Below are 24,373 nucleotides of genomic sequence, written 5' to 3' on the forward strand. Positions count from 1 at the left end.
CTCTGATGGGAGGCTGACTGCACGGCAGTCCTGCAAAAACTAAAGATAGTGCACAGAAGGCACCTACGGCACGCTTGGTCATTTAACTGTGTTCTCTCTTGAACCTTTTTCTTAATTAAAACCCTAAGTAAAGAAACTATGGGCTCCGGGTGCTTGCATGCCTTTGAGCATGTAAGTACTTTGAATCAAAGCATGATGCGTGGACAAGAAGTACATGAAGTCTGCATTCTCTTGCCTTTCAATTTGTCCTACATATCATGTTCAGAAGAAAAGCAAATTATGTACAGTGTCTTGTAGACCCAGGGACTCCGCCCTTCATCAATCTTCCTTGCAGCTTATTTACCTGGTCCAATGGTCAACCTGACTCCAGATATAGGTTTAAACAACTGAGCAGCCAGGCAGCACAGGGAATGGGCATGGCATCTTTGCTGACCACTGTAGCAGCATCCCGGAAAGGACTGTGACGCTGGACCCTTGTCCATCTAAGTCCTGATGCTGGTGGCCGTGTCTGTCCTGAACTTTTCTCTTTAGACATTTGGAAATGTGACTGTCAAGTTAAAGAAAGGTCTGTCTAAAGAACCAGATTATTATCTTTCTTGACACAGCATGCCCTATAATAGTAAGAAGCATCTCATACAAAAGGGAAATGTCACATTCATCTTCCCATCATGATCAACATCACATGTTCCTGACTTAGGCAGGCGTTCCTGTCTTGGCCATACAGACCAAAGAACCTGCGTGGTGAAGCCTCTGTCTTCTCTCCTGGCTTTGGTTGACCACTTTCACGTCTACGTCTCTCTCCAGAGCCTCATGCTACTCAAACCCTACAGGTGTTCTGGTTCCTATTGGCCTCTTCTAAAGTGTGGATGTGACAGATCCATTCAGCAGCAGGATCCTAGTCGCCAGTTCTGAAGCTGGTGCTGGCACAGAGACGCCAGGGTTTCCACTCGTCTCCAGTTCTGAATCATATACTGCGGGTTCTATTGTGGATTCTGGCACCCTGCTCCTGCGTGTGAAAAGTGAGGTGCCCCAGATTATAGCACACAGTGAAGTCTTATGCAAAGACATTATGAAAAGCTTGACAATAATGCAGGGACAATTTTAATGCTGTATTTGTTTGTTTAAACCAGTTCGTGTAAATTAGCATTATAACTGTCTTAATAGAGTCACAGATACACCTGGCATTTTACTCACATTTGATTTTAACAAGGAAGCCTTTCTATTTGTTTAAAGGAAATCTATCTACCAAGCAATCTGTATTTGCGCAGAGAACTTGAACCAGGAAAGCTAGGTAAACAAAACCGGCTTTTTCTAGAAAACAATGGCAGTAGCTTTCCCACACCTGAAATCTTACTTCTTCCGGGACAAGGGTGTGATTGCTCTCCTCCTGTGTCTTAAGAGCAGGGAAGGCTTGACTTGGGCTAGCATGGGAGGAGGTAAAAGGGAGAAGGAGTAGAAATCATGCCTCCATCGTGAGGTTCATCTTGCCAAGGAGGATACCCACAGCGAGGTAAATCAATAAAAAAAAACATCACAAAGGAACTTTGGTACATGAGTGACTCTTGGTATCTATTCACAAAGTACAGGTCAGAAACCAACGTGTCCTGGACTTTTCAAGATAATTCCCTGTTTCTGTCCCAGTGTAATGATTGACAGTATCTCTTTCACGCTCCATAATGTCTTTAGCTTACGTGATAAATTATAAGTCCACTGAAGGTTTAATAATGCCCATTTACAAGATCAAGTTATACTCACATGCATATAACCCCTCATGGTTTTTCCAGGTATCTGCCCAGCTGAAATAGACTAGGTAGCCTCAGTCAACACTAACTCATGAGCTTGCATGTGTCCTACCTACTTGTTGCATTGGAAAAAATCTGGAATTTGAATCAAGAATCCAATACCAACTCTGGCATCATCAAGTACACAAGGCTTGGCACTAACCACAAGCCTGCTTTCATCCTAAAATGGACAGCACTTGGCACAGGACCTCAGGAGAATGGTCTTCTGTACCTCAGCATTTGTGGGGTGGGGGTATGTCAGTAAATGAAACACCCAGAGGCCAGAGCTTTCACACAGTTGTGCTGTGATCCATTCACTACCTCGAGAGAAAGAATTTGAGCTCCACTGTTTCTATTTGCCAATCTTAGCAAGACCAGACCAACTATAAGCATTTTCTTCCTTCCTTCCTTCTTGAAAGTCAAATGTAGGATTGACCAGTGTTTCTGGCTTGGCCATATATACCAGAATTCCTCTGTGTCCTAACATAGCACACATGATACATGAGATTTGTATTAGATAGTGCCAGTCATTCCCTAGGCATTACTGTGACCTCCCCCAAACTTGCCTCCTTCCCCTCTCAAAGAAGCAGAAAAAAAAATGCAAGGAAATAACAGGCCTCTAGTTTTCCGGCAGTGAGTCCACTCCAACTCAGAGAAAGGCATTTTAGAGCTGTGTCCATTCAGTTATCAATTCTAAAAAGCTACTGGCAACATTTTCCATCTGATGCCAGCGTTGGAATAATAAAAGCCTTGTGGTGCTCCACTATCATCTGGAAGGGTGAGCTCCGTGAGGGAGCACAGTGGGATAGAAGAGTGTCATCTGCTGATACCCAGCATATAAAATAACCATTTGCTTAAATCATTCAGCCCTCCACAGGGCGCTCCCTGCCTCCTTCTGCAAGATCACCTGTTCCTGGAGACTTTTCCTTGCAGGATTAGTTGGACACAAATGTGCACATTTGCATGGCCTACAGAATAGAGATGGGTATTTCTTCTAGAGTTTGCAGTATTAGATAAGATATGAGATGGAAATTCCCCTCGAATACATTTAATTATTCAGAGCCCTGCACTCTGACATTAGCTTAGGAAGATATATAATTCATCCCAACACGTTCTCTCTCATCAAAGAGAAAACAGTAACAAATACTAAAAAATAGTGTAAGCAACACCACAATAACAATGCCTGGGACCTGTGCTCAGTGTTTCCCATATATGAATTAGTTCATCTTGTTCTAAAAACAGAACACTCACCGGGTGCGAGGATGCATGTTTCGAATCCCACCACTCAGGAGGCAGAGACAGGAGGATCTCTGTGAGTTTGAAGCCACAGTGTGGTGGTTATTCTTGGTTGTCAACCTGACTGCATCTGGAATTAACTAAAATCGAAGCAGTTCAGCACGCTGGTAAGGGATTTTTTTTCTTCTTAATTAAATCATTTGAAGTGGGAAGACCCACTCCTAGTCCAAATCTTCTGAGATGAGATCCACCTTTAATCCAGATCTTTTGAGGTGGTAAGATCCACCTTTAATCTGGGTTACACCTTCTGCTGGAAGCCTATAGAACATGGGGAAAGGAAGCTCTCTCCTCTCTGACCGTTCACCCTCACCGCCAAGTCTATTCATTCACTGGCATCGGAACCTACAATCAGATAAGACGTCTAGCCTCATGAGCAGAACAGCTACTGGATTCTTGAACTTGCCAGTGGTAGACAGCCATTGTTGGACTATGTGGATCATAGCTTGTAATCCATTCCAATAAATCGTGTGTGTGGGGGGGTGTATCTATGTATTCATTCTATAAATCCTGTTCCTCTAGAAAGCTCTGACCAATACATCTGGTCTAGATAGTAAGTTCCAGGCTAAGCAGGGCTACATAGTGAGACTTTGTTTCAATAAATAAATATAAATGTAAAAATAGAACATTGTGAGAACAACAAGAAAGGATAGCTATTATTGTTCTAATTAGATGAGGAAACTAAGGTACAGATATGCTGAATTTCTTACTCAAGTCCCAAGTAGTGAAAGATTGGCACCCAAAAGACGATAAAGTCAGTGGAGCTGGAAGCAGACATGTTCCCCAGGGAGGGGCATTCTCTGAGTGGAAACAGAGCGCGCCCTCAGCCTGCTGGGAGGAAGCACAAAGGGAGGAGGAAGTCTACTTTGGAAACAGTGGTCTGTCTCCCTTGTAGGTTCTACTGCGGATGAGGCAGATGAGAAACTATCAGCAGCCATGTCTTTCACAAATGTGCTTTAACATGCTTAGAAGGTTAAAAAAAAAATGTTTCCAGTCCACGCCCTGGGGTCTGAGGAGGCTACTGTCTTCTGGAAGGAGGCACCCAGAGACACATATGTGTGTACATAAATATCTGTGGAGTCGAGCAGCAGTGACGCACACCTTTAATCCCAGCACTTGGGAGGCAGAGACATGCGGATCTCTGTGAGTTCGAGGCCAGCCTGCTCTACAAGAGCTAGTTCCAGGACAGCTAGCGCTGTTACACAGAGAAACCCTGTCTCAAAAAACCTAAATAAATAAATAATATCTGTGGAGCATGGAAATAAGGTTTTAACCTCTATTCCCCATGCTCTGTGAAACACACAGGGTACCCCACTGACTAGCGAGGCTCCATCCCAGGTTAAGGTCTAGAAATGCCACCGTGGCTTTGTGTTGGCTGTGAATGAGCTCACCCAACCTCTTGGCTGAATTGTAACTCTCTCATGACATGTTCCCTGTCTATTACCCCCACAGACCACACCCCGTGATCAAAGTGTCAGCAACACCTTCCTTGACCGCTAGGCTGTTCCTGCCCAGCATTGTGGGGCTGTTGGACTGGGATGGACTGGCAAGGCACAGAGAGAGAAAAGAGTAAGCTGATGTTCAGTGACAGGGATGAGAAGGTGTCTAACACGCCCCCGTACCCTCCAGGGCTACAAGGATGCTTTCCTTCCACCTCCCGCCTGAGACTTTATCAACCCAATGCGGCAATCTCCTAAGCCAAGCTTGTTAAAGTAAATGTCATTGCCCCCCATAGGATCTTTTGGGCTGCTATGTTGCATGCCCTGGCCAAATGATGTTCAGAGTTCACCAAGTTGCTGATTGTAAAAGCACGGTTCTCACCCAGAGAGAATGGAATGAGACTGAGATGTTGTGCTTTGTGTTTGCTTTAATCAATGACGTGTTTCTTGCTGAACGGGCCTTTCCCACAAATATTGAAGACAGCTGCCTAATGACTCTCTATTAGCACCAGCTCACATCAGCGGTTAGGCACCTTCCAAAAGTACTTACTAAATACTATTAGAAGATTTGCTTCACAAGGACGGCAGTCTTACCAGATGCAATGTTGTATTATTTGACAAAGGCAGTCTTAAAATGCTTTCAAGGTAGCAATTTAAAAGTAATCTTTTATTAGGTGGCTTCGTGAGACACCCTGCGAGCACTTAAGACGCAGGAGAGGTTGAGTTCACACAAAGAACACGCTACCAGATGGTGCCAGTAATTACCCTATCCCAAACTTGGATTGTTTTAGCCCTGCCTTTTCACCTACAAGGTTGACAACACAGTGTCTGCCTTTGGAGGGGAAGCAGGTCATGCCTGTCTTCCTGCTGGTCCAGACGTCTTAATGAACAGGTACTTTTTGTTACCAAGTATAAGACAAGAGTATTTCGGTTCTGCTAGCCTACGCTGACTGATACGATCATAAAGGATAAGAATATATTTTAATCTGCAATAACTCTTTGGAGCCAAGGTTCATTTTCAAAGCTTCCTGGCTCTCACTAAGTTATCAGTTATTAAATTCTTTTCAACTCCCGCTGATACTGCCAGGAAACACCCAGAATCTCTAAAAGAGGCATTCTCCTAATCCTTCAATCATTGGAAAAAAATCCTTAGCATCTGTTAAACGTCTTTTGCTTCCTAATCCGCTCAAAAGTAACAGAAAGAAAATGCTGGGACATTTCTTAATTAAACAGTAAGAGATATATAAGGGGGATTTGACATCATTGCCAGGAAAAAGTCAGAAAGATGAAGATAAATTAAGTCCTAAGACATCGGATGTCAATCTGGATGGAACCAGTTGGCTTATCAAGAGATCTCTATGACCACAGCCTCTAATCCATGTGTGTCTTGTTCTGTAGGGGTGAACGTAAGCAGAGGTCATAAAACTAGAAGGGAACCGTGGTGGGGGAAGTGGGTACACAGGTCTGACGTGGAAAGGGGTGTGCTGGGAACGGCAGGGTACAAGATAGAAGAAGAGGGGGGATGGAGGACAGCAAGGAGGAGGGCCAACAAAAATAATGTAAGTAGGACATAGGAAACCTGTCACTTGAAATCCTAATTGGAATACAACAATAAAGTCTGGGTGTGGGGCGCACACCTCCAGCCTCTAAACCTGATTTTTGGGCTACGCATCAGCAAGGACAAGAGTGAGAAACCGAGCGGATAAGCCTCTCAGCTGAACTGTGCCAATCGAGCCGCAACCTGGACTCAGTTTTTCCTACCCTGTTTATTCAAATTTGGAGTCAACAAATTCTAGAACTGTGTTTTGCATTGCTGTATGATCCCCAATCCTGCGGAAACTGTCTTCATGCCTTAGTGGCTATCAACATGTCAGAGGATGTGATAACAGTCTGGACTGACTGTCAGGCAGTTGACTTCACGCTCTTCCACGCAGACAGCATTAACCTTTACTCCTCTGTCTGAGCATCCATTTCACCTGCAGGAGCTCAGAATGCACATCCCACAGGGTACCTGAGGATTGGGACTCTCCTGCCTCCCTGTTTCTAATGAAAATCTGTCATCTGTGTCTCCATTATAAATGTGTTTCCGTTTGTAAAGTTGTCTGCTCTGCCTCCTGAGAAACAACACTCTTATCTGTGCAACCTAAGGAACAACAAGCTTTTGTTATCTTACATGCCAATCACCTTCTCACAATTTCCCTAAGAGCCCAAGCCTCTTCCTGCGCTCACAGACAGCACCCCCACCCCGGGCCTGCTTCATGGCTCTCTGGGAGAGTGTGCAAGTTCTCCCGAGTGGGCGCTTACGTGTGTGATTGCACTCTCCTCTTCGCCCTTTCAAACTTGACTTTTATCAGTCTAATTTGCAAGTCTTGGTGACTGAACTCAGCAGAATAAAGGGGGTTTTCCTCTTTCGTAGACTCCGATGAGGAGTCTATGGAATAAGTATGTCTTGTGCCATCTGTTCGCAGATGGTTATTAATTTTCAGACCAAACTTTGGTAGTCTGAAACAACACATTAAGTACTAAAATTAAGTGACAATTGTTTCTTTGTTTTGTTTCTTCTTGGTATACAGCATAGTCTGTATTCACAGATTCCATACATGAAAATTCACCTATTCGTTGTAATGTATTTGGAAGATGCAGTACCTTCCATCACCCACAGGTTTGCCCAAGGTGTAGCATCAAAGACCCAACCCTCCCGATGGTCTTGCCCCCACTGAGTTTACGCAGCAGCTCTCGATGCTCCCCCGGAACAAGTGTCCTTTCTCCTGTCCGTTTCGCAATCTTTGGCTCATTTTTTCATACTTCTCGCCAGAGATGTTGCTGTCCCATGAGCCAGCAAACTGCTCACAGCATAATTCTGGATCACTGTCCTTTGTCCCTAAATGCAAAGAAATCTTTAGTGTGTCCTACAGAGAAAATATCCTTCAGACAGGGGTGTTACAGAGCTTTTGGACAGGATTTGTATACAATATATATGTATTTACACAGCTATGATGAGACTTTTCACCATTTTTCTGTACTCTCTCTCATACATTTGATTATTAATGTGCTATTTAAGGAAGTATATGAGCAAATAAAATACTGGGAGGAATTCAATTGTCATGTTTCTGTTGCGTACTGCCAGCTTCACATGAAAACATAGTGGCATCGAATTTATGAGAGGATGACTGAAACTGTACAGCCTGGATTCCACAGCTTGTCCGCGCATCTGTATCCTGTTCCAGCCAGAGCCATGTAACACTGCACAAGACAGGCTAGGCAGCTTTTATTTCATCCCTACCTTCAGCTTCGGGTGAGAAAGGACAAACTGAAAGGAAGAGGAGCCACAGGTGTCTCCTGTGGTCTTTGCTGCTAGGTCATCATTTTGAGAGGAAGTTCCGGACTAATGGGGAAACGGTGTGAATAAGAGACACAGTAGCTTGCCTGGCGAGTTGCTGCATTTATAACATTGCTGCTGTCTTCCCGAGGTGCAGGCAACTCCTCAATCAAATGGAAGCATGGCCCTGGGGGCACTGGCTGCTCTACCTTCTCTTTGCAGGAAGAATATGCTCACTGAGACTCCAGATTTCATGGGAGCACTGATAACGTCACACAAGGAACAATAGACATGCATATTCTAAAGTTTTTTTCTGTTCAAGGATTATATTGTCCCATAAGACTTTGTATTAAAATGCAAATTTAAAGACAGAATTTTGAGATGGTGGTGACAGAGTGGTAATATAAGTCCCTTCTGAGCATGAGACACCCAGAGAATTATACTAGTCAACTTCATGGTACTACAGAAAAATACATCTAAGGGAAAGGGTCCATTTGGCTCACCAGAGGTTCAGCTCTACAAACCAGGCCTCTGATGGAGGTGTCGGAGAGCAGGAATGTGAGCATCCATACGTAAGTGCGTACAGCTTGAACCAGAGCACCGGGAGAGACCGCGTAGCTCTAACCCTGCAGTCTCCGTGGAAGGCGTGAACGAAATCACCCACAGACCTTCCATTAAGCCCTACCTCCTAAAGGTCCTTCCAACTTCCAACTGTATCAATAACCCACGGGCTCCTGGAGGACATTAGCCCTATGTGAACCACAGTGTGACCACATAGGTCGCACATCTGTGAAAGTGACCCTGACACCCAGCCCCCACTGGGTGAGCTGTCCACCTGGAACTCATAAGTGACTTCTAGGATTACTTAGAGAAAACACTCGCCCATCTAAGTAAGGACGTTTTCAAAGTAAGTGTCCTCTGCCTAGATGACAACGAGACCTTTAATAGTGGTGGCATCATTCAGCCTTGGTATTTGACAGTTATCGAAAAAGAACCTCTGGACCTTCACTTGGATTTAGCTGAGTAAACTGGAGGAAATCACTGAAAAGCACACTGAGAACTGAAGGATAGATGAGGGGTAGAGGATCCGCCTCAGGCCTGAGACCCTGGGCTCAGTCTCCAGCATCACTGGTACATGAGCGTATATATATGCACACACTTATCTGTTACAAGCTAAGTTCTGAATTTGAGTGCAGAGGCACGCAGGGAAGCTCGGCTGTATGAAATACACATCTTTACAAAGAGATGAGCTTCAGCAGGATTTTTTTTAAAATCAATGGCGCCCACGGGGAATGTCTGGGGGAAAAAAAAGAAAATCTCCAGGGTATCAGGTGGGAAGATGCTCAGAGCTAGAAGAGGGAGCCAACAGGACAAGAAAAGGAAGGAAAAGAGCCCACGCCAGCATCAGCAGCAGGGGGAGGCTTGGGAATGAGCGAGGCTGGGAAGTGCTGCTCTCTGAACCCTCAAGGTGAGGCTGAGAGTTGAAACTTCAGAAAAATGAGAGGAAGAAATGGCTAGAAACTCTGAATACAGATCCTCAGGGGAGAGCAGCCTGGAGGGACGGAAGCATCAGTAGAAGGTTCTGAGGGCGAACAAAAGGAAGAGGCAGCAGCCAGGGGCCGGAAATGGTTAGTAATTGGTCGCAGGCCGTGTGGCCTTGACACAAGCAACTGAAGGAAGAAAGGGTTTATTGGGCTCGCGGTTCCGAAATGACAAAGTACATCAGGTCGGGGAGAAGGCATGGTGACAGGCAAGGAAAGCCTGGTGGCAGGAGCAACCGACTGGCAGCTCCCATTTCCGTTCCCACACAAAAGCTGAGAGGAAAAAAACAGAAAGTGTGGTGAGGCTCTAAGTCCTCAGACCCCACACCCCCATCCAAGCCCTCCAGCAAGGCTCCACCTCCCAAAGAGTTTCTGTCCTTCCCAGATAGTGCCACCAGCTGGGGACCAAGTGTTCAAATACATGAGCATTGCGGGGGGGGGGGGGGCACATTGCTCACTCAAACCACCATTTACCCCAAAACCTTGTGTGCATCTTCTGCTTACAGCGGGCTGCAGCTGTTCATCAGTGCTGGTGGCGGAGGACAGACTCTCAAGTGGTCCCTCTGGTCTGCCCTCTGCTGGCCGGGCCCTCTCTCCATTCAAGGGGTGGAGTAACCCATAATTTGCTTCTAACCAATTGAAATCTGTGAAAGCAAAAGGCACATCACATGCATGAAATTATTTTACGGAAGATAGCCGTGCCTGTCACTCAAGTTTCTCCTCACTGCTGACTTGTAGTCCTGTTGCTAAAGGTCAGATAGGGAGGAACAGAGGATTATAACCAGAGAACGCCGGCAGGACCTGCAGCCCTGGGACCGACAGGACAGGGAAACCCACTACTGCCAATAACCGTGTGAACTCCCTGCCCTGACTCAAATAAGACCCCACCGCTCACTGAGACCTTGACTGCAGCCTCGTGAAACCCTTATTCTATACGTGGGTTCCAGAAAGCATTTGTTTCAATCTTGCTTACCTGCCAGAACTTGATCACAAGACTGTTGTTGAAGACACCGCACATTTGGCCACAGGACATTAAGAAACCAAGCTGGAGTTAACTGAGAAGCTTCTGCTCCTCCTCTGGCCTGCACAGAGCGTGTAATGCAGGCTGCTGGGGTCCCGCACAGTACCGGAGGGTGTGGTGTACGCTGCTGGGGTCACGCACAGTACCGGAGGGTGTGGTGCATGCTGCTGGGGTCCCGCACAGTACCGGAGGGTGTGATGCATGCTGCTGGGGCGAGAAGACGTCAGCTGTAAATGCCCCTAACTGGAACACTGACCTGCCCGTCAGAATGAGGCCTGTAGTCAAAGCAGAGATTGATGACTTATTTAATATTTGCTAAGTGCCTTGTATATTCCAGGCATTGTTCTGAGTGTTCTATCTTCATACAGCTGTACATCATTGCCCACCATCCGCCATCTCAAGAGGCAGAGGTAGACAACTGTGCCTGGGTCTTTCCGGGACAGAGTGAAGCCGTGCAGCCTATGGCACTGTTTACAACCATTTCTCAATATCCACACCTTCCCATGATGAGGAGAAACAGCAAGAGCAGAATCATAACTTGCTGGTGGTTTTATTCTAGAAGTGGAAGTCACACTGGAGAGCACATAAACCCCAGGTGGTTTTGGCTAATTCAAGGCGAAAGCTAAGAAAGAAGTTCCAGGTGTCCTACTAACATAGCAAACGGGTCATCTATTAATTAACTGGAAAAAGGAAGATGTCGTATTTAGACCTTATGGCTGCAGATTGCTTTTGAAAATAGACTTTTTAATTGGGGCCAGGAGCCTGGCTTCCAAGTGTTCGATTAGTATTGCTAATGACTGATGATGGGGACAGCCCATACCTGCTTGAGTTTTCTCAACTTTTCTCTGGTGCATGAATAATGTCTGAGTAGGGTATGTTTGCTCTGCTCAGTTTCAACCAAACATTATTCTGATCTTTGTAGCGTGATGATTGGTAGTGGAAAGCTCAGATTGGGAATCACAGGTTAAAATTAGCCTCATCCAAAGGCTATGGAGACTGCTCTGTGGTTATGCTGCTTGCTAGGCAAGACAGTTCAGATCTCCAGCACCCACATCCAGGGTGGGCCACAGGGTACCAGGACGATGGAGACAGGCAGACCCTGAGATTTGCTGGCCCACTAGTCTAGCCAAAAGGTGAGTTCCAGGCTTAGTGAGAGTATTAGCAACCTATGGTTTTCACATGTGTATGGTCTACCACATCTACATACATACAACACACAGAACAATGATAACAACAACAATAATAATTAGTCTTAGTAAAATACCAGGTACAGCCGGGCAGTGGTGGCACACACCTTTAATTCCAGCACTCGGGAGGCAGAGGCAGGCAGATCTTCATGAGTTCGAGAACAGTCTGGTCTACAAAAGCTAGTTCCAGGACAGGCTGCAAAGCTACAGAGAAACCCTGTCTTGAAAAAACAAAACAAAACAAAAAGAAAACAAAAAACAGGTACACAAGAGTGATTGACTATAATTCCCCAATGATAGTAACTATCCAAATAAGATGGAGATAAAGACACTGTTAGTCTTCTCCTGCCACTTTAAGAACTAACCACGCCCACCCCAGCCACTTTGGACTTCCCCCGCAGCCATCTTCTCTTGCATGTATGTGGGTACATGCGTGTGTGTGTGTGTGTGTGTGTGTGTGTGTGTGTGTCTTTGTTCTCTCTATGTTTGTCTATGTTTTCCTTTCTTTAAGTAATAAATGTCTAGCTTTATGTATAGCCTTATGTCCATTTACTCTGCCGTCCATCGCATCCAGCCGCTTGACTATGCCGCTCGCCCGGGGACCTTGACTCCCCCGGTTGCATGGCGCTGCCACTTGCAGCTGCTCTGCGAGCTGCCCGGGACATCCCACCATGGTATTATTTTTAAAAAGAACAATAGACACAATAGCTAGGTATTTCTCGGAGCTTCAGAAAACTAAAACTCTTAATGACACTGCATCACTTTGGCACAATTTCTGATGATATATTTTCAAGATCCCACAATGTGCTTTTGTTGTTTCTTCTACAGTTGTCTTAGGGTTTTTACTGCTGTGGGAAACACCATGACCATGGCAACTCTTATAAGGAAACATTTAATTCGAGGTTCGGTCCTTTATCGTCATGACGAGGAGTGTGATGGTGTGCAGGCAGATGTGGAGTACTGGAGTAGCTGAGTCTGGTATCTTGCAGGCAACAGGAAGTCAACTGAGACACAGGGCTGTATCTCGAGCATAAGAAACCTCAAAGCCCACCCCACAGTGACACACTTCCTCTAACAAGGCCACACCCACTCCAACAAAGCCACGCCTCCTAATGGTGGCACTCCCTATAAGATTGTGAAAGCCAGTTACATGCTAACCTACCACAATAATTATTCTGCTTCTGTTCCATTGGTCCCAAATCTACCCCTACTTGATGTTTTTATTTGTCCTAAATGTCCAAAGTGTGAAACTTACCTTTATTATTTATCTTTCTTTTTGTCTACTTATTTGTTTTTGCTTCATTTTGTATTAGTTTCTCTCTTAAATATCAAGGGATGCTATCGTTTGGATCTGAAATGTTTACCAAAGCTCATTTGTCAAAGACTTGGCCCCCAAAGCAGCAATGTTCAGAGAAGATATTGGGGTTAGTGACATGAGGTCTCTCACCTCATCCATAGATTGACTCAACTGCTGGTTTCATAATTTGATGGGTTATTGTCAGGTGATGGGCACAGGAAAGGAGACATACTCAAATGGTTCAAGGCTACAACTTGGATCCCCAGAACTCAATTTTAAGGAAGCCAGTCATGCAGGCATGGTGGTATATGCTTCTAATCACAGTTGGAGTTGGAGACCATGGGCCCCTGTTGTGCGACAGTTGCCTCTTATATAAAATTCCGGGGCAAGGAATGGAGGAGTTCATTAAGATGGCATTCTGCTATACTTATGGATTTTTTTTAATAGAGATGTTTCACTCAGCAACTGAAAGAAACATATGCAGAGACCCACAGCCAAACACTAGGCGCAGCTCAGAGAATCCTGTGGAAGATGAGGAGCAAGGATTGTAGGGGCCAGGGGAGTCAAGGATATCACAGGAAAACACACATAATCAACTAACCTGGGCTCAGAGGCTGAAGTGACAACCAGAGAGTCTGCATGGAACTGACCTAGGCCCTCTGCATATATGAGACAGTTGTGTAGCTTGGTCTTCTTGTGGGACTCCTAACAGTGGGAGCAGGGGTTGTCTTGTTGGGGATGGTGGACCCCCAGACCATGAATTTCTTGTGACCCCACCCCTGCCTGTCAGAGTAAACAACTTGTTTTTCTGGGCTTGCAGCTGTTCTGAACACGAAACCCTCAGGAGTTCCTGATGTCCAGGGAGTGGTTTCTGGTGGGCTTGCAGCTGAGAGTTAGGGTGTGGCCATTAATAAAGGAGACCCTATATAAGCTGCCCTGGAACACAATAAAGAGAGCATTCTTGGCTGTGTGTGTGTGTGTGTGTGTGTGTGTGTGTGTGTGTGTGTGTGTAGGAACATATTGGAGGGGCAGGGGAAGGTGTGGGGGAAGGGACCAGAAGGAGAGGAAGTTGTAGTTGGAATGTAAGGAAAAATAAGAAGGGGAGTGGAACAATGTGATATTCTTAAGAGAGGGAAGCTTTTCAGGCTCTTCAATTCAGGAAGCAGACAACACGCTGACTTCAGCAGTCCCTGAAACTGAAGAATTTAGTAGATAGTTCCTTCTCCAAGAGTATACAAGCAGTAATAACTGCTATTAAAAAAAAAATTCCAGGCAATTTCTCTGGGAAGAGAGATCAGTCAAGGCTTTAAAAAAAAAAAAAAAAAAAGCAGAGATCACCTGAGTTGCCTCTAGGAGGCTAAGAGACAGTCCCCGACATGTCAGACAGTGCACTAGATTTTCCGATCTCCCAAGTGTTAGCCAACCTTGGGAGGCTTTTGGTAACACTGCTGTCTTTCACTCATGTCTGTTCCCATATGTAACCCCTCATCTATATTCCTATAAGTAATCCTAACAACCCTCATCTATATTCCTATAAGTAACTGGGCTTCTTTGACTGTACTGGAAAAGTAAATGAAATCAGTAATGAAACAGACATCAGCTGGCTAGAGTTCAGTCCCACTGAGCATTGGACACCCTCTCGATTGCGGTCCAGTAAACAAAAGGTCATGGTGCCCTTTGGGACTGAGCTTCCCTGAGCTGCCTACTCCTCTCTCTCTGCCGTGTTCCACAGCAGTGGGGAGATCTTGGCACCACCTGAACCCATCAGAGCTCTGTGGGACTGAGTGCCAGCAAGTCACCAGCTCCTACCTGGGTGAATGGAAAGACTTGCAGAGAAGCCTTGTTGGGCTTTCTTTCCGATTACTTACTTATTTTAACAAAAACAGGAGAAAGTCACCCAGCTGGTCCCTGGATCTTGACTTTCCAGGCACTCAAGAATGAGAAGAGAGAAAAACAAAATCTGTCTGTCTCTATGCTTGTTTTATATAGATAGACAGACCGACAGACAGACAGACAGACAGATATAGATAGACATCTTGCTTTGCCATTGTTTACAGCTAACCTAATACAGTGTTCTATTACTATCCTTTTGTAGGAAAAGAAATGAAAAGCCACAGCAGTTAGGAATACAGGTTTTAAAACCATGACACAGTGAGTGTCTTAGCTAGAGTTTAATTCCTGTCCTCTGCCTGCCTCCAGAGGCCACAGGATGAACCGCCACACACTCCTGTGCCTCTCTCCAGGGAAATCCTTCACACTGTGCTCACACACGGCTTTAGCTTTCTTCATAGCTAAAAACAACAACAGCAAAACCTTTGCGTTTAGTTGAAGTCAGGCATTACAGTGTCTGGAAATAAAGAAGCAACCAGGCCAAAACCTCTATTCTTCAGTAAGTGTGTTTATTAGTTAGAATTCTTATACTGTAGAAACAGCTCCACTCTCACGGGCTTGAATTTTAGAAAGAAAGGAAAAGGAAATTGGTTACATCAGGGGCAGAGAACGATGGCTCTCTGACCATCTCTGCACCCCACCACTCAGAGCTGAGACTGAGGCTTTGGTGATCTTTCCCAGAAGCCTCAGGGAAGCCCCTCTTCCACCTCAGCCTTCCGTTTCAAGCTCCACAGCTGGAACTCTGTGGCCAAGGGCAGGAGCAGAGGACCTGGTTTGAGATAAGGGAGTTCTTAGTAGATAAGTAGATTCTTATGCCTTTTCCGAGGCTGCCTGCTGCTGCTGGAGAAGGCGGAGTGCAGTTAGCACAAAGCAGGTCTAGTGCGCCTGTTTGGAGGCTGAGACACACAAGAATAGCAGAGTGCTATAGCAGCACGCCTGGGGCACTGGGTGCCATTCCCGGAAATGAACGAACGCAGAGATCCAGTTAGGAACCCTGCAAACACAGCCAGGTATCAGGGCATGCCTGGGGCACTGGGTGCCATTCCCGGAAACGAACCAAGGCAGAGATCCAGTTAGGAACCCTGCAAACATAGCCAGGTATCAGGGCATGCCTGGGGCACTGAGTACCATTCCCGGAAATGAATGAATGCAAAGATCCAGGTAGGAACCACGCGATCATAGCTGGGTAGCAGGGCACGCCTGGGACACCGGGTACCACCTCAGGAATGAAAGAATGCAGAGTCCTGTTAGGAATGATGGGAGCTTTTATGGGTGGCAGAGCACTTATGCAGCGTGCCTGGGGCACTGGGTACTATCCCCCAACCGAAAGAAAGAGTTCCTGTTAGGGATGATGAAAACATCTCCTGGATCCAGGAGGTGGCAATAGCTGTGGAACAGTGTAGGTGTAGTTAATGCCACTAAATTGTACTCTTAAATGGTTCAAATGTCAAATTTTCTATTATCATTATTTTACCACCAAAGTTCTTTTTTAAAAAATGAAAGCAAAATCTCTACATGTTTCACTTCCCCAGAAGCTGAAGTAGTCAGGGTCTCCTGCTGGGACAATGTGCCCCCCTAAGGCCAGATCTGGAGCACCTCCTGAAGCCCTTAAACAGTGCAGAGTCAACAAGCGTGACAGACACCTGCCCGCTGTCAGTATACAGCACTGGGCACAGACACGAGACAGGATTCAAACAAATAACCACTTCTTGAGAGCCCAGAACCCTCGTCCTGGTCTTTCAGAGAATTCACATGGGGAAATAATTAAGATCAGATCATTCAGTGTTGGTTTAGATGGGTTGAACAGGATTAGCCTCCTTCATTGGAATCTTCCAATGACACTTAGTTTGAGTGTCTTGAGAAAGGTAAAATAAGTCGGATAGTAGGGAAGGGTGTTTGCTGAGAGAGAAACACCACTGGCTAGGGCTCCTAGAAGAGACTGTGTTCTCCTGCGGCTACATGGCTGGGGACATACCCAACAGCCTCAGCAACACCAGAGAGCACCAGATGTTTACTTTCAGACGGTAACAACTGGAATGAGCAGATCACTCTGTGAGGAGGACGCAAGCCCATTGTTGCCCCGCAAAGGGAAAAGGGAAGTTCAAGACAGCCATCAACTGTAAGGAGAGCAGCCGGTGCTCAGGTGTTCTGAGAGACCGTCTTGAAAACAATGACTTTACATCCCTTGCCGGGACTGACTTTTATCACGCCTGCCTCTTTGCAGCTAAGCTGGGAAATGCCAGCTGTGACAGCTTCTCAGGAAAGGAACAAATTTGCATGTTCCTGGGTTGTAAGAGCCCTTTGGTTGTAGAAGAGGTCTGATAATGCTGTCAAGTGCCCAGCAGACAGAGCGGCACCCAACTGCACCAGCTCCTCTCTCAAGGTAGCTGACAGCAAACATCGCAGTCAGCACGGGATCAAAGGGCTGGGAGTTTCTCAAGTGAAAGTACTAAGAGCACTAAAAAGCCTGTCTCTCGCTAAGAATGCGCCATTGAGGGGGGCGTGTGCAGAAACAAAGAAAATGGTGTGGAGCACATGAAAGTTACAGGCCTCGGACTGCACAGTGGCGGAAAGAGAAAGGAAACACGCAGCTTAAATGCAAGGTTTTAAATTAGGAGGAAGGCCAGGAGTTGGGTGAGGAGGAGGAAGGGGGCAGGGAACACCACAGTCACTAGGGGCACAGGCGACTAACGGCGAATCAATCCCACACCAGTTATGTTTTAAGGGGTTATTTATTTTGGGGGATAAAACTTACATACATCATAAGCCGTCAGGAAGGGAGCCTAGTCGCTGGAGCAGGAGCCGGGAGCAGGAGCCGGGACCAAGCGCTGGAACCAAGAGGCCCGAGCCGAGATCTGTGGCTCTTTTTAAAAGAGAAATATACCACACCCCAGTGGGCTGGTATTTCAGCGGCTATTGGCTGACGGAGCGGAAGGCGCTCCCGCAGCAGGCGACAATACCATTGCATTGCTGTTGGCCCCTGTAAACAGCTCAGAAAACACACTGTGACTCTGCTGACAAGAATGGAGACCTTCTACACAGACACTTGCCCCCTCCCTTTCCATAGCCGCTGAAGCAGGAGTTCCCAAGAGTTCCCAAGAGAATTTCCCCAGGAGTATCATACTTATTCCTGGTTTTGATCCATTTATTCACTATCTGTTGAAATTCCCTTTTTTTTCCCTTGACAATAGTTTCTATCTGTTCTTTTTGAGATGCTGGAGGTTGAACTTAGGGTGCCAGAACATCATCCAGGTAAGCCCTTAAGCACTGGGCAATATATCCCCAGCCCTCTTCTTATTTTCCCTACACGACAAGGTGCAATGTTTGAAAGACAATGGCCCCCAAAGGGGATGGCACTATTAAGAGATGTGGCCTTGTTGAAGTAGGTGTGGCCTTGTTGGAGGAAGTGTGTCGCTGTGGGTGGGCTTTGAGGTTTGTTTTGACTAAACTTTGCCCAATGTGGCCCTTATCAACACCACGCCTGCCGGCGTAGCAACAAGCTCCCGCCATGATGATGGGCTAGACCTCTGAAACTGTGAGCCCCCACCTCAGTTAAATCGTTTCCTTTACAAGAGTTGCCATGCTGTCTCTTCACAGCAATAGAAACCATAACTAAGACAGAAGTTGTACTAGGGACTGGGATGTTGCTGTGATAGGACTTCCACGCTTTTGTTTGGAGGAATTTGGACTTTAGTACTTTAGGTGAAGAAAGCAGGGGAATGCTTTAAACACTGCTTAGTGGGCCATAATAGCAGGAACATGGAAGACAATGGTACTGAGAATGTTTTGAACATGCGGAGCAAGAGGTTTCAGGGGAGAATACTAGTATGTGCCCTAGCGACTGGTCTTATGATATTTTGTTAAAGAATATGGCTGCTTTCTGCCCTTGTCCAAAAAGTCTGCTTGAGGCTAGAGTAAGTAGAGGAAATCTCAAAAAAGTTTCATATAGGCTCTGTCATGTCGTTACTAGTGGTCATTCCAATGAGGACTTAGAATGAAAAGGAAGAAGCTGAACAAAATAAAAATACAACATGCACAGATTGAGAAAGGGGGTATCAGGAAGTGGAATAGAGCAACATCCTGTGTTTAAGGAGACAAACAGATTAAGAAATGGAATAAAAGGAGCTGTGACCTGGGGCAAGATCCCATCCAGCTAAGTTTCCACCTTGTGAAAAGGAATTAGAGGAAAACTTAGAGCCTGGTGTGGTGGAGCTCACCTGTAATTCCAGCTCTGGGAAGGCGGAGGCTGGCAGATCTCTGAGTTGAGGCCAACCTGGTGTAACCATTGAAGAAAACAGAAAGTTGGTGAAGATGTAATTGAACAAGGGGGCATGCTCCAGTGCCAGCAAACAACAGGACTTTTGCTCAATATGACATTCAGTCTATTTTCTGTGGCCCTCGTTATCAACATGTAGCTTCTCCTTCTCCAGCACCATGCCTGCCTGCATGCCGCCATGTCCCACCATGGTGATAATGGACCAAACCTGTGAACTGTAAGTCACACCTTCAATTACATGATCTCCTTTATAAAAGTTGCCAGGATCATGGTGTCTTTTCACAGCAGTGGAAACCCTAACTAAGACCCGAAGTCTCTCTAGATTTCCCAAGCTAAACGTGACCCCCTGATCCTGCTCACCTCACCCTTCCAAGGAACTGGCATTTCAGGCCTGCAACCCGAGTAACAGATGTCAGTGTTTAATAGAAAAATAATTTTCTGGGGCTGGATAGGGGGTTCAGTGGCTCAACATGCTTGCTGATCTCGCAGAAGACCAGAGAACCAGATCTCAGGCCTGAGCACCCGCGTAGAGCTGGCAACTGTAACTCCAGTTCCAGGAAACTGAACACCCTCATCTGGCTTGTGTGGGCACTGCACACACATGGTACACAATGCATACATGCAGGCAAAACATCTGTGCATGTAAAATATAAATAAATCAATCTTTAAAATTGAGAGAAGCAATTTTTCCAATCTCCGGATTGAATACTCATCTCTAAATAATGGTAACTAAATTGTGTCTCGTACAGATTTTCAAGGAGGGAAAAAATTTTCCAGCAGCCTGAATTATACCCCAAACTTTGATTGCTTACTACCAAGTGAAAAGAGATGAAAATGAAGTTCTGACCATAAAACATTGCATTAAATTCTTCTAAAGTTAATAAATTGACATTTTTAGAAAAATGAAGTTCTGGGCTGAGGAATGACTCATTGGTTAGGAGCACTTCCAGAGGACCTGAGCTGGGTGACCAGCACCCACATGGCGACTCACAACCATCTGTAACCCTCGCCCCAGGGCATCTGAAGCTGCCTTCTGGCCCCTTCAGGCACCCGGAATGCCTGCCCTTCACAGACAGATAAGACGCCTATACACATCAAATATATGAATCTTCGAACAAAATGAAGGTCTGAGAGTTGCTCGGGAAACCCTTTCCTTTGTAAAACTGTGTGCTTCATTCATTCCAGTTTCTGAATTCATAGATAATCTTCTGGTATTTCACACCTCCCCACTCCCAGGGTTAAGCAAGTCACTGAGAAAAGGGCCACAAGTGTAGAGACACTGTGCAATTTTCAGATCCAACACAAGAGGGCAGGTTTTGCTTGGTTGTAAACGTGATTCCATCCGGCTAGTGATGGATGGAAGGCCATTGTAGTAACTGCTAACTCAGAAACAGTCACAAGGAAGTAAATGAGTCAAGGGGTGGGCGCCTTTGGCAGCGAGGTGGAGAGTATTCTAATAAAAAAAGCCAAGCCCAAGCCTTCTTCTTACATGACACTGTTTACACATCGCATCCCAAAGGTCAGACTTGCATTGCTGTGGGAAAAAAAAACAAAACAACAAAAACCATAAATGGCAATTGACCTCTCACAGGAAGTATAGTTCACAAACTACCACAAAATGTACCCTCTGGATTGGGGAGTTTTTACCCTTTAGTTTGTTTTCTTTTCGGAACCCTGACATCTGCTCTGGCTCCCAATTTTCCTGAGTGTTATTTTCAAGATTTCATTTAATGACCTGCCAAAGCATGATTAAGTTTACTGGAGTTATTTTCTATTCCAATTGCCATTACAGGCCAAGTCAACGCATTGTCAGCCCTCCTGTGGGTTACTCCTCAGAAAACTCAACCAATAAAGGATGGAAATTTCACAGGGAAAAAATAGTTCTGTGATGAGTGTAGACAACCCCTTCCCCCGGTTGTCATCATTGCCTAAAGAATACCACGCAACATTTATTTGCCAGCGTGAACCCTGGGCTAAGAGCCATCTAAAGACAACAAGACAGGCATGAGGATGCGTGCTCACTATTTGCCGAGGCTAGACCTTTTTTATAAAAGGGGATTTGAGCATCCATGGATCCGTGGTACCCAGAGGCCTTGGGGTCATGGAAATAGTCCTCCCCAATTAGCCAGAGACCCTAGTTATCTTTGTGGGGAGTCGCTGTTCAGATTGACAGCGTGGACACAGCGCCGGTGTGTCTGAGTGAGCAACTCACCCTCTAGTCTCTTCCGCTGGAGCAAAGCTTAGACAACAGACACTGGAAGGCTCTGCAGTCACGAGTGTGAAGTCTTAGAAGAGATAAGTAGACATCTTAATTTTCTGTTTAGTCTCTGTCGGCAGAGGAATCAAGAATTGCTGAGATTAGGAAAGCTCACCTAGAAAGCAAATGAAGCCAAAGTGTCCACCTGCATCAGGACCGCACCTCATGCGGGCAGGCATCATTCACAGCCTGAAGGGGGAGTTGGAAAACTTCATGGCAGGGGGTGTCATGTCTGAGCTAATCCATATTAAACACACCCTAAATGAATGAGGCTCCGAATGAAAAGTTTGAGGCTGTTGTATCCACTCATTCACCCAGAAAATATTTACAGGGCAGTCTGGATGAGCAAAGCTCCCTAGAGATGGGAAGACTTGGAACTCGGTTTCTCCCATTGTGATAATTATCCCCCCTGAGGCAGAGGCTCTTTTATGCACGCATCCCAATTAACAACGTGCATTTCCCGAGTAAGGAAAGATACTTAACTACAAAGGCAACAGAGTGTTAGTAAAGGGTTTACCACCTGACCTCTCTCCAGAGTCTGAAAAACTCACCCGCAAAGTCAACCGTCCATCTAAGGCAGATTTTTAGAAGTAACTATTATGTATGCGATATGTATACATATTTCAGTATATCTGTGTTGAGCACCTGAGAGATGGCAATGAATGCACACCAGTTAAAAATCGATCAATGCCCACCAAAGCAAAAGAATAAACTGAAAAACATTTATTCTTGTTATCACCTTTAAAATCTTTCTACTTGTTTGTCAATATAAGATGATGCAGATACGACTCAGATTGTTCATTTAAAGTATTATGTTCAACCATGAAATCCCAAGCAAGACACATCAAGGTCCGAGGATCTGGGACCTCTACAAGAACTGAATTCACAGAATGAGGTTTGCTGCTGGACCCAATTTCACTTACTTCCTGCCTAGCTACTGGCCTATCAGCGTTTACTAAAACAATATAAGTGACAAGGTACAAGACCTTTGTCCCACAACACTCTTGCCCAAGGACAGAGAGTTCCTGGAAAGCTGGAGGCTACTGCTTACAGGAGATAACAGTCCTGCATCTTTCATTTCCCTAAGCAAGTTTGTTTGATCCATCTGCACCAGATGTGGTTGATTGCATATGGGCGGGAGGTTCACAGGCAGGAAATACATCAGGATGTATGCTTGCCCCTGATTGGACCTGATGGGCATTAACTTAAGCCATTGCAGAACTTGATTGGGGAGCATTATTCTGGGCAACCAAACATGGAACTGGCCAGAGCCCATACACCTGGCCAGTATTTAATTCAAACTTGCTTCAAATTTGGCTTTAAACTATGGAAGTGGTATCATTCTCAATTGTGGTATTAACTTTTTCTAGAGGCCCCAGCGAGACTCAAACCACCCACCAAAATTCTAAAGCTGAACCTTCACCCTGGAACTCTGGTGCTGAGGATACACTTCAGGAGGCACATGCCTTGAGATGCTGCAAGGCTCCATAGTTGCCTTCAGTTTGTTGACTATCAGAGTGAACTTCCATGGCAAGAAATGCAGCAAGCATCTGTGGAGGCCTCCTAATGAGACAATCTGGTTCTGTTTTGTGGGATCCCTATCTAGGACATTGAGGGGTTTGATAGGACCCGAATATTCTTCCGTTCAGGACATATAATATAGCAAGACATCACCTGCCTAACTGTTTCTGAATGGAGAGTTTTGTTTCCCATGGAAAGTTCTGTTTGTATTGTTGGAAAATCTTGTCTGTATGTTTCTCACAAAAGTTGTGCCTCCCTGTTTTGTTGGAAAGTCTTATGTGTGCTTTATGGAGCATCCATAAGTTTTGCTGCAAGCATGGAGATGAGACAGGAATGGGTCAGGTTTTTGTGTTGTCTCTGTGTGCCAGCCCTCAGTTACTACATGATGGCCTTTATAACGGGACTCAGGTTTATCTCTGAACTCTCTGATCACTGGATTCAGGTTAGCGTGGGTTCAGATATCTTTTTGGTGTAGATAGCATTAAGGTTGTTTGATGCTATTCTATTTATTTTTGAAAGCTAGCTCTAGAGTTGTGTTATGGCTCTGCTAGCTCTAGAGTGTTATGGCTCTGTCTTCTCTAGACCCAGGAATATTTAAAAGTACCCTCAATAGCCTATGTCATGAGAGCCCTGACATTGTGATGAGGAAAGGAGAGCAAAGCAGAACAGCCGACAAAATTAGACCTGATTTATGTGAACATTCTGTACCTCGGGGTTTACAAGATTATTTTATTAGGTATGGTTAAAAATCTGCGAAACCTATGAAAAAATGTTAACTCAAAAGTAGTAACACTGGGAGTTGATAGTTAAAAATCTATCCATAGGTAATCTTAAAGGAATTTTCAGGATATTAGCAACAACTGACTTTCTGCCATGTTAGGCAGCCACATGGCTGGATGCCATCTTTGTTAGGGTTAGAGGGTGGATACCATGTGACTTCACCACCAGCTTTATACAGTCACGTGGCTGGCAGCCCTATTTGCTAGGGTTAGAGAGGCAGATGTCATGTAACTTTACTGCCATCTTGATTAAATGATTCCATGGACTGGGCCCATCAAGGAGGCAACAACAGGTCTTCAAGATATTTGGATTAGGATGGATTTTTATATGATAATTCCTGTGCTGTCCTGAAAACAACGTTTATGAAAGCTAGGATTTAATAACAATGCTTGTTTAAGAGTCACCTGGGTGGCATTGGTTTTAAGGGATCATAGAGAACAGCTGAGGCTTGCCACTGCACGGCAGGGCTAGAGTTTCTAAAGAGAGACCAGCTGCAATGGGGGACCACAGTAGCTTTGGAAATGCCACCGCTGTGTGATAGTCACCTGAAACTCCAGTCCAGTCATGATGCAATGGTGCAGGCTGGGATCTAGAAGGCAGGCTATGGATTTGCTGCCAAGAATGGGGTCAAGGAGCTGATCCAAGCTCTAAAAAAAAAAAAAAAGAAAGAAAGGAAGGAAGGAAGGAAGGAAGGAAGGAAGGAAGGAAGGAAGGAAGGAAGGAAGAACAAAACCAAAGGATTGTGAATGAATCCCAGATACCGAGCTTTGA

The 24,373-nt window shown here is 45.4% G+C and overlaps 1 long non-coding RNA gene across 1 annotated transcript; it reads right to left on the minus strand.

Annotated features, from left to right (window-relative positions):
- Nucleotides 1-7,041: 7,041 nt before the first annotated feature.
- LOC146892156 (uncharacterized) lies at nucleotides 7,042-17,599 on the minus strand. The gene is made up of 4 exons (XR_015004734.2): nucleotides 17,524-17,599; nucleotides 10,347-10,598; nucleotides 9,878-10,017; nucleotides 7,042-9,646 (listed from the first exon to the last, which is right to left on the minus strand). It is a non-coding gene; the product is annotated as an uncharacterized LOC146892156 (long non-coding RNA).
- Between the last annotated feature and the right edge of the window lie 6,774 nt (nucleotides 17,600-24,373).

This window comes from Myodes glareolus, chromosome 12, assembly GCF_982192425.1.
Source record: "Myodes glareolus chromosome 12, mMyoGla1.1, whole genome shotgun sequence".
NCBI lineage: Eukaryota > Metazoa > Chordata > Mammalia > Rodentia > Cricetidae > Myodes > Myodes glareolus.